This window comes from Dermacentor andersoni, chromosome 2 (genome assembly GCF_023375885.2).
Source record: "Dermacentor andersoni chromosome 2, qqDerAnde1_hic_scaffold, whole genome shotgun sequence".
Lineage (NCBI taxonomy): Eukaryota > Metazoa > Arthropoda > Arachnida > Ixodida > Ixodidae > Dermacentor > Dermacentor andersoni.
The window spans coordinates 9,135,060-9,146,131 of record NC_092815.1 but is presented as its reverse complement, the minus strand read 5'-3'; positions in this window follow the sequence as shown (position 1 = coordinate 9,146,131).

Here is an 11,072-nt window from a genome sequence, read left to right as displayed (position 1 = left end):
AATGAGCTTAACACATTAAACTGACTGCAAATCTGTCTTGGGCTGTTGCATGGGACTGAGAACATTGAAGGCTTAAGCTTGCCGAGCGTGGAACAGCTCCTGGTGTTTTTACATTTCAGTTTCTTTCTTTCACTCTCCCGTGCTCTCGTGTAGCGTCTCATCGAACTCGGCCTGTTATCACGTACTCCCGCGCGTGCGCGATGTTCTTCCTGCACAGGCACGAAACCTCAAACACAGCTGGATCACGTCTGAGAAACAATAAAATGGCGCGTGAATGTTACGAGCACCCTTGGATGTTCTGGCTCTTCTTTCAATTTACACTAGAACGTGTCAGACTCGTTCTATAGCCAATTCCCGAAGAATTTTCTAGGTTCTGCATCTCTCAAATTTTCAAAGTATTTACGCTCATGGGGCCACGTTGATAGTATAAGATATATGTACATACCTTTTATTCAGAACATTTGCTACCGACGTTCTTGGTGCTAACTGCATTCAAAACATTTGTATAAGCGTTTCCGAGTGACTTCGTTTACATCAAGATACCTTGTAAGATACAACCCTGTTTTCCTTTACTACGTCTGACACAACCATCCATCTAGGTCAGACGCCACATTCTGGTCATGAAACTTCGCAACAGTAGTAACTAAGGGATACTTAAGTTGCCATGCCTAACGAACTTTCAGATTACTCCCAGCAATCTGATAATGTCTTCCGCATACAGCCGTACGAAGATGGAGCGCGATCAACTGATCATCTTGTACAATCACGGAGCTTCTATAATTATTTCTGACGAAACGTGTCACTTGCAGATATTCCGATCCTTAACCGAATGAGTGAGGTGTTCCTAAAAGGCTCTCATAACCATAGTATTGTGATGCAACTGTTTTCCCGATGCCAGTCACATATACATATCGGGGTACTCACTCACGCGAACCCCAACTCATACTCTCTTCACATTCATTGCACAGGAATAGGAGTGGCGAAGGGTGTCAGTAATTCAATTGAATTCAGCGGTTTTACGTGGCAAAACCACAATTTAATAATGAGGTACACCGTAATGGGAGACTGCGGATTAATTTTTACCACGAGTGGATCTTTACCGTGCCCTCAATGCACGGGACACGGGCGTTCTTGCATTTCACGCCCATCGAAATGCGGCCACCGCGGTCGGGATTCGATCCCGCGACCTGGTGCTCGGAAGTGCAACACCGCAGCCGCTAAGCAGCCACGGCGGCGGGTGAAGGATGTCAGAAGACGTGAGTATGAACTGGAGTGAGTGCCAGTTAATGTAAGCGCTAACGAGAGCCATTTTGAGTGGACGCGAGTCTGAACATGAGTGAATGTCGGTGCACGCCCGTATTTATTTGAGTGGGTACCGGTAAGTGTAAATCCAAGTGACGATAAACACGAGTGACTGTTGATGCGGGCGTGAGCAGGAACGTGAGCGAGTGCCCACGAGGGTTGGTGAACACGAGTAGTGCCTGGGAAAATATCGATGAAACAATGAGTGAGTATCCGGATATTCTGTTGACATATGCACGTAGCAGTCAGGTCTGTCCTACCAATGGCAATATAAGAATGACCGTGATTTGCCCCTCGCCTGTATTTGCAGTGTTGCATATCAACACGCCTAATGCTTTCGACCCTTGCGTGTTTTCTCTTCCTCGCGCTACACTTAATTCAGTAATAAGCGGCTTCGTCAGTACAAACGCAAGGATTACGTAAGAAAACTTAAGGTCTAGCGTTTAACGTCCAGTGCTGCATATGAGGGACGTAGTAGTCGCGGGCTTCGGCATAACCTTGACCGCCTGCAGTTCTTTAACGTGCAGCTAAAGAGTAGCAACCGAGTATTTTTGCATTCAACCTGCATTGTAAATAATGTCACCGTCGAGAACAATAATTACGCCATGTGAACTGGTGTTTAGCCGCAGATGGTCATAGCCAGTGAGGCGACGCGGCAAGTGATGACGACGCCATGAAATATAGCCGAGACTTGGCCCGTCCACACAGACTTCACACGATACGCGTTTACTTGCTGCCTGCTCAAATGCAGTGACCGTTCCTTTCATTGAGGCCAGAGGTAGCTCGCCCATAACTGCGACCGAGCCGCGTTCGTCGCCTGCCGCACTCGTTCATCTACGGCGGCTATGCGGAAGCGGCCCAGGGTCCACCCACCGCCCGTGCGGGGCGGGGACAGAGGGGAAGGGCGAGAGAGTTTTCGTCCCTAGGGTGTTCTTAAAAAGCTGTACCCGTATACGCCGTTGGGTCTGCGAATGGCTCCGTGAACAGCAGAAAGACCGATACCGAATCTAGAGAAACACGGACAAAGAAGGAGGAACAGCAGCTTAGAGCTCGTGCGGCTCGGTGGCCGCGTGGGTAACGGCATGCATTAGTGAGCGGACACGGCTTGATAACGGCCACCGATAAAAGCAGAAAGCGTGATTAATTGGTGGAAAGCGTTAATTAAACGAGCAGCTTTGCCTTCAGTCCTTGGACCACGTCTCTGTGGTCCCGTACAAAAGGGGGGAAATAGCACAAAAGAGGAGATTGCGCGGCTAACTCTCGAAATCGTTCACCCACCGAAAGAAAGGCGGAAGAAAATAAAACGTGAAAAAAAAGGAGGGAGGGGCGGCTGAGCACACGGCCGTCGGACAAGGACGACATAACGAGCAAGAAGTTATCGGGAATTGGACGGGTCGTTAAGGGGCCCTGCCACAGGGCCAGAGGTCGGGCGGCCCCGTAAAAGGACCCTGTACGCGTCTCCTAACTCAATCGGTGGTAAGCTATCCGCGAATGAATTTTGCTACCACTAACATGATTACACGGAAGCCTCATCCCTGTCTGCAAACTCTGTCTTTTACCACTAGCAGTGCTGGCTTAAAGCGAGAGAGAGAGCCTAAATTTCCCTTTCCCTCTCTACATCCTTACCTCCAAGAACAGCGCGGAAAGAATGTAGCGTGGCACACCTCTTTTAAAGGGAACCCATCACAACACCAAAGCTGACAGAGCTACAGTAATGAGATAGGAAAGACCAATGAAAGCCAATGAGGCTAATCGGTAGAGTGGCTTGTAGTTTGCTACCCTATATGCTTGGGTAATGGGAGAAAGAAAGACGGCAAAAATTGTGAGAAAAGAAAGCATGCTCGCGAAAGAAAAGAAGGATATGGGGAACGCCTGGGAGTATCAAAATATCTTTAATAGAGCTACTCAAACGCAGGATCTTTAATAGCTCCTTGACCGATTTTAGGTGCGACGATTGCATAGGCCGACACTCCAGGAGTGTCTGTAGCGAAAGCAGACGGTCGTGGAAACGGGCCTACGCGGTCGCGAGCGGCGGCCTGTGAGCGCTTTAGCGAGAACGTTGACCAAGACAATTTGGATTAGTTTCCTTTTCCGCAGTTTTCACAAGCAGCAGTGTCGGCCTTGCCGATGCGGAAAGCAAAAAAAAAAAAAAAAATAAATAACAGAAAGGAAAGATTTGTGAACACAACACCAAGCCATTGTCTGCAAAGTACTTCTGTTTCGGTTCGGGGACTATCCAAGCTGACTGAAAGTGCCACTGTAGTGCTGTAGCCGTATTATTACGCGGATGGGGTCATTTAGTAACTATAGATATAATAGCAAAAACACACAACATTTACAAGTTTACTGTATTGGCAAATTTTGCTTTATGGCAGGACATATTGCGTATTTTCGGCATATCCAGCTTAGCCATAGAAAACTTCGATGCAAGCGTTCATTGAACTCCGCACTTTTGTGTCCGTTGTTTTCTTTAGGTTTAAACATGATTTGCGCTTCGATCTTTGCATTTCCTTGTTCCGAGTTGAGCCAAATACAAGATCACATTTAATTCATGCTTGCCGCTACAAAGCAAGATAGTTACCACAAAGCAGGTATTTCTCAACTTCTCCATTGGGTCCCCAGTTCGTGGTCGTCTTATTTACCTACATATACTTTATGTTCAGCATCACGATAGGCTGTAGTTTGCTCTTACGAACAATTCTAGCGTAGGAGCTTCTTGTAAATACGATCCAAGGCTTGTACTAACCTGGGCAATAAGCTAACAAGAACTAATAAAAAGAAATGTCATCAAAGTTATCTCCCTAAATAATTGGCGCGCGCAATGTGGGTGTAAACGCTGGTCAACGCCAATGCGCTTAGTAGCTGTTGTTTCGGACAAACACTTGGAGATAGAGAGAAGCCAGGAAAGGAAAGCCTGGGAGGTCAACCAGGCGATCATTAGGTCTGCAATCTTACTGGAAGTAGGGGAAACCGGGAAATAGATGGAGGAAAAAAGGGACAGAGTGAACAGAGTGTGCACACGGGATTATGCTCAGGAAGACTATAAATGCTCACCCAGGCAGGTGCACTACAAGAACTACAGCACTGCGTGAATAGCCCCTTGCGCCAGCGCCGTACATGGCCATGGTACGATATCTTTGAATTATTAAATGGTCTCGTTTCAGCCGGTTCTAAGTTGGCTGGTTTATAAAGAAAGGCTATAGACGTTGTGCCGAGGACAGGTGCACAACAGGTGCTCCATGGTTTCTTGCACCTAGATTATAGTTCGAACAGTTCGAAAATTGCCGTAATCTAAGCATTTACGATAAATCAACATCACTCATCGCCGCCTAGATTAAATTAGACAATTGCACTGTCTGCTGAACAGTGATTAATTATAACCTGAAGTAGTGAGTATTGAGATGCTATCAATAGGCTTGCTGAACATCGTAATGTATCTTGTAATATCTGCCTGTTTAATGGACAGCTACTTGTAAAAGCGGAGCTATGCTGTCTTCCAAAGGTTATTTAATTAGTATTTTCACAATAAGACTACAACTGATCGATTTGTTTGCTTCTTTTTTGTTCTCATAATCAATTCATCTTACTTTTTCGAAATTCTGAAGTATCAAGGTGTGACTTCCGACTATGCGTTTCTTATCTCAATCCTGGGAAGGGGTTTTTTACACGTTACAGAACAGTGCAGTTAACGCAAATGCGCATTATTAGGCATGCATTCGTAGTATTTATTCTGAAGCCTTGCCATAAAGGAGAAACGATGCGTGATTTAGGAGGCAAAGTATCAGACAAATAAAACTTGCAATTTCTGCCTCTTCTTAGAAAATCAGTTGCGTATTCTGAAAATTTCGAAGTCGATGCGAAGGAAGGTTAATGCTAGCAAAGAAGCAACATAAGTAATAACGAAAATGGCATCATAACGTCGGGCAACCCTGATAATGTTCTTCCCAACCTTTAACTAGCGTTATGTAGGCTACTTTGAAAATACGTCTTTCCAGAAATATTGCGTTTCACGAATAGACACTATCATAAACGGACACTGCATTCTTAGTTACATAGTGGGCGTTGCAAACACCAGAGTCAGCAAACATAGCTTAAAGGCCGCCACAGCAAGGCATTACTTTGGGCAAACCTCGAGTGAAACATGTCGCACGAAGTTCACCTGCCTGCTCAGGACTGTAGTCCGCGCAGGCAGCGCGCCTCAAGACTGAACACGGCGGAACGCTGGCCCAGGCTCAAACGCATCTGGCCTATCGCAGTGTCAGCCTCAGCGTACACCCCACGGCAGAGCGCCACGTCACTGGATTGATGTTGACCGCAGAGCAGTCCCGTAATGATGTTGTCCACGGTGCAAGAAAAACATCGTGACCATCTAGCGTGAAGCCATCGAAGCTTCCCCATGCTCTGTCCTGTTTTCTCTCTGTGGTCTGCAGCACACACTCGAAAAGCTAGCAACAAGCAAATGCATAGAGCCTTGATGGAGGCAGCTTCCTGTCGCACGTGAGGCGCCAGTTATTAATAACGCGTGGCAACAAACAACAAATAATATGCGAATTGTGCGGCAGGAAAAAGGGACGAAAGTTGCTATTTCCTGCTCAATGGCAGCGCAGGCGCTTACGCAAACACGCTTCCTGCTGGCGAATATATTTTTACGCGCGGCACTTTCCGAGCGAAATCGCCGCTTCGTTGCGGAGGACGAATATAGCGTCGGCTTCTCCGAGACGCCCGGCCGTGGCGCGCACCGTGATCAGGTCGCGCCGGGGAAAAGCGAGCGCCGATAGAAAAATGCGTCGTGTCGAGCTATCCAGCGTGGCGTGCTATAGGGAGACAAGATATAACTCGCACCGAAAGACAAAAAAGAAAAAAACCTTCTTTCTCGCGGCGGTTATTTAGTGCTACGGAGCAGTGACCAGACGGCGTGTCGTTCACGTAGTCGTCGACACCCAGGTGGGAGGCGCTAGCTTTAACAGCAAACTCTGCTGCCTGAATCACGCACGTGCCGGTGCACAGGTGGTGAAAGCCCATTCCAGGCCTGAACGTCTACGCTAATGGCAGCGACTTGACGAAACACGAAAGTGCACCTACACTCTACGTGCTGTTAAAATGACGCAGTATTTGTTACGAAAGCTGAGAAGCCGGATTTCTGCCCGAAGTTCTGCTGGAAGTTGGCCTGTCATTCGATGACGCCAGCTCTAGGTTGTTCAGCGCTGCGCATTTCTGATCCGACTGCGTGCTAGGAGAAGAGCCTCATGCGGAAAGAGAGGAGAGAGGAAATGCAGGGAGGTTAGCCAGATGCATGTCCAGACCGTAGTTCCTACACCGCAGCTGGCGCAAGTAGGCCCACACTTCGGGGGAAACATTTCTCCGTCCCTCGCGCGAGTTGCAAGCTATCGCTGACATGCGAAGAGCGTGAACACAACGACCTCCTCTCGTAATTGTGCGTTCAGATTTCCGTGCGTACGTGTTTGGAGTGTGGATGTCCAGTAGAAGACGACATGGACGCTGGCTAGACTATATAGTGTATAAAAACGTCCGCGTGGTAAGTTGGGCCAAGACAGGCGTTACAGCGACATGGTGTCTGTTTAGGTCAGGGAGCCTCGATACCAAGCCTGCCTTTTGGCGCTGCTATAGCGAGGCACCCTAGCACTGCCGCTAACCCTCATCTGCAAATAACTCAAAAATAGCATCTCTCATCACGTTTGTCTGGTGGTGTAAATGTGTGCGAACAGAAAAAGAAACTTGCTGAAAGAAAAAGTAATGACGAATGCAAAAGGTCATGAGTTTTCGTAAACTTCCACATGCACCGTCGTACTCATAACTAGAGTTTAAATGTTTTCATGTATCTTTTCAAATATCCTGTTTCCATTCACTGAATATCAGATAATGCGTATTTTTTGGTGAACAGCACACATACGTAAAAAAATATTATTTGCACACATTGATGGCATTTGTCTGTCCGTTCTCCGCTGCAAAACGCAATAACGTACTCACTTGGATTTGTTGCCGCATGCCTGGAAAAAACGAGCGACGGCGCTGAGCAGCGGGACGCGACTCAAGACAGCGCTTCGTCTGTCTCAGTCACGTCCCATTGTTCAGCACTGTTGCTCTTTGCCGCAGAACGGTTGAGCAAGCGTTATTTTTCTGGTAATGTCTAATGTTTGTCATTTTCCTCTAAAGGTACTGAAGAGAAAGAAAAGCCGGAATATTCCACGCCCTGTGGGAATCGATGTTATACGAAGTAGAGTGCGGGGAGCCTACCAAGTCAATGAAACTACCATGAGAGCACCAAGACATAGGCCGCTGTTTTGTGACCTACATAACACGGATGTCACGACATTCATGTCATGGCCTTTCATTTATGTTCGCTATACACCTTGTCATACTACGCCAGTTGTGATGCATACCAAGTTAATGAAACGACCATGAGAGCACCAAGACGTAGGCGGCCAGATAGATGCTCTCAAAGTTGCAAATCTTCGCGAAGAAAGGCTTCGCATTTGATAGGATTATGTTATATTTCCCCTTGTTTTGGCAGTCAAACGTTTCCAAAACGAGAGCAGCCGGTCCCACTGTATACTGCCTTTTCTTTCAGTAAATGTCATTCATGGCCCCGTGAAGGAAAATTTTGTTTGTGTTTTTTTTTCATTATTGCTATTCTTATGACACGCTTACTTGCTCGTCCCGAATCACGTGTGCATTCGTTAGCTTTCCCACATTCTCCTGCTGTCTAGTTGGCTATGTTGCGATTGCTTTACGCCTCGTAGTTTCGCTGCTGCCATCCAATGCGCCCTTTAACTATCATCGTTTGACAAGAATACTACAGCTAGGTCGAGCAGTTCGCTTAGAAGCGAAAATACATATGTGCTTGAAAGATTACTTGATGCAACTGCGTGGAGATTCGTCAGTCGGTTTTCGCACTTGTGATGGCAAATGCACACCTTGGCTAAGATAAGTGCAGATCTCTGATGCCTCGCAGGCAGCTTGGCTGTATTTTATGAAAGGTCATAGAAGAGGTAAACAAGAATGATGGAGGCCTGCGCACGATTCGGCACTCGCGCTGCTACAATACCTTCTCTTAGTGCATTCATAAGAAATCCCAATTCGCCATCCCAGAGGTTAAGATGGTTAAGAATTTTATCCTAGACCCGAGTGCACGCTCGATTTTTCTTTCTCGTTTTTACCACAACGTCTTGCTTCAATTTTCGTGTTTATCTTCCTAACTTGATTCTTTATATCAGCACCTGGCAGAACCAGAAAAGCAGCCTGTGCACGGCGCCCCTAATCCTAACGCTTTTCTTTTCATATCTTCTCCGGCCTTAGTTTTTGTCCATACTAAAGTTTATCTTTATGTGAATATCTACGTGAAGGTGGCGTGAGCAAAAGTTGTACATTATGATAAAAAGCTCTAGTGTCGCAACGCTCTTTCAACACTTATAAGAACAATTTAGTGGGAAGAAAAAGGTCATTCAAGCCTGAATAACCTTGACCCTACGGCGCACTACAGCAGTCGTTATTCATGCAGCCGACATCGTGATAATAAATCCTCGGGCCCTAATACGGGCCACCTTATACGGGGCAATACTCCTTCCCTTATTCATCTTGCCAGTGGGGTGAAGAAAGTTGCCAAGCACTTTTGGCGATGAAGATCTGTTATGCAGCCAATTGTGCAACTCAGTTCAACGGAATACATGTGCTACAAGGTTTCAGCACCCTCTAGAGCTGGTCAGCTATGGAAAATCTATCGTACTCGAGAAGCTGTCAACATTTATTTATTTTTTACTCCTGCTGTTCATCATTCCATACTTCATTAGAGTAGGGACAACTCGAGCAAATGCGTACATGCAACGCCAGAACCTATTAGTTTGTTTCCGGGCTTATTATATAAGCTTATTATATCAGCTTTATTATGTAAGCCTTGTCAACTTGTCTATAAGGTCAAACGCTTACTCCAGGTAACTATATCGGCAAAGTACTGCCGTGAAATAGTGTTATAATGGTCAGGAATACTCACGATGGCTTATTTTTCTGCCTCTCGCATAAATTATTGATTGGTTACCTCTCACGAAAGCCTATTTGCAGCTTTATGTGTGATCATGCATGGCGCGCACGCTGGCAATGAAGTCCACACATTTCCAGAGGCCACGAATTCTAATGAACCCTTGAAAGCAGCAGCAGCAGTGTTTGGTTCGTTCCTTGTGTCGATAATTTCTCGATTTATCTCTTTGCTCGGAAATAATCTTGCTGTCTCCTCAGACCGGTCAGATCTGTCTACTCAGACCGGCATATTCTCTGTCAGATGCGAATATGCCGCAGTTCCTATAGTAACTGCTCATGCTCCCTCGGTCTTTTGTCTACACACCGACCACTTTGGCCGATCCAAGCGTTTCCGCCACTCATTGGTAAATGGCAGACTACACCGACTTTGCGTGAGAGATACCGTTGCACTTGTCTGACGTCACATCTGCCGATTCCACTTCCTGCATGGTTTTAAACCTTTTTCTTTTTTTTTTGTACCACTCTCGTACCATCTTCAGACCATTCACCGCCGAAAAAATTGCCTACCTCGGAAGCACGTGTCGCACGTATGATGAACTGTCATGGTGTTCGTTCGCAAGACTGCGAATCGGGCTAGTCGGAATGTTAGATTCGTGGTTGCGATACTTCAGCTCAAACCCAGGGGACAAAGAAAGGAAGTGCTCAAAACGAGCGCTGCGCTGTGCACTTCGTTTCGTTGGTGTTTCATTTTTTGTTCCCGATTCACCATGTGATGAGTGTAGGATAGACTAGCATTGTGCACAAGCTGTGTGTGTGTGTGTGTGTGCGTGTGTGTGCGTGCGTGTGTGCGCGTGTGCGCGCGCGCGCGCGTGTGTGTGTGTGTGTGTGTGTGTGTGTGTGTGTGTGTGTGTGTGTGTGTGTGTGTGTGTGTGTGTGTTTGTGTGTGTGTGTGTGTGTGGTAGTGGTAGTGGTAGTGGTAGTGGTGGTGGTGGTGGTGGTGGTGGCGGTGTGTGTGCGTGCGTGTGTGTGTGTGTGTGTGTGTGTGTGTGTGTGTGTGTGTGTGTGTGTGTGTGTGTGTGTGGTGGTGGTGGTGGTGGTGGTGGTGGTGGTGGTAGTAGTAGTAGTAGTAGTAGTAGTAGTAGTAGTAGTAGTAGTAGTAGTAGTAGTAGTAGTAGTAGTAGTAGTAAATCAAGTTGCCAGTCCGCGTCCGCCCTTCTCAAATTTATTACGTTTCTCCGGTCTTTCATTGCGCAGTTCTCAAGACTGCTTCAGTCTTACTAGCAAAAACGGACGTGGCAGCTATATACACTCCACCATATTGCGCGCGATCTCTCATTGGTCTCGTTCCTCGGAATGCCCCCAATATTCAATGGCTACTCACTTGAAGGTCTGTCTAGCGTGCGTGCTACCGAAATGTGAAGAAACTACGTTGTACGTAGTGTGGCTTAGTCTCACGCGTACCAAGAGATACTCCTTCATTACTGTACGATCCAACAGACCTAGCTTTGACACCTGCTGTGAAGAAATAAACAATCACGCCTCTTTCGTGCAGCTGCCCCTGTACGGAGAGACAGGTGCTGTGTGCTGCACGTCAGGAACTGTGGATAGCCGCTCACTGTCGCAGCAAAATATATACTAGGAATGTGGTCACAACGAATGTTTCTGCTTCCTGTCTACGGTCTGCGCTGCCTGCGGTCTACGGACCTGCGAGATATGCTGTAATTGAGACGTGTACGGCCTCATAATTTTGAGCGCTGGTTTCCATCTCACAACTCTTC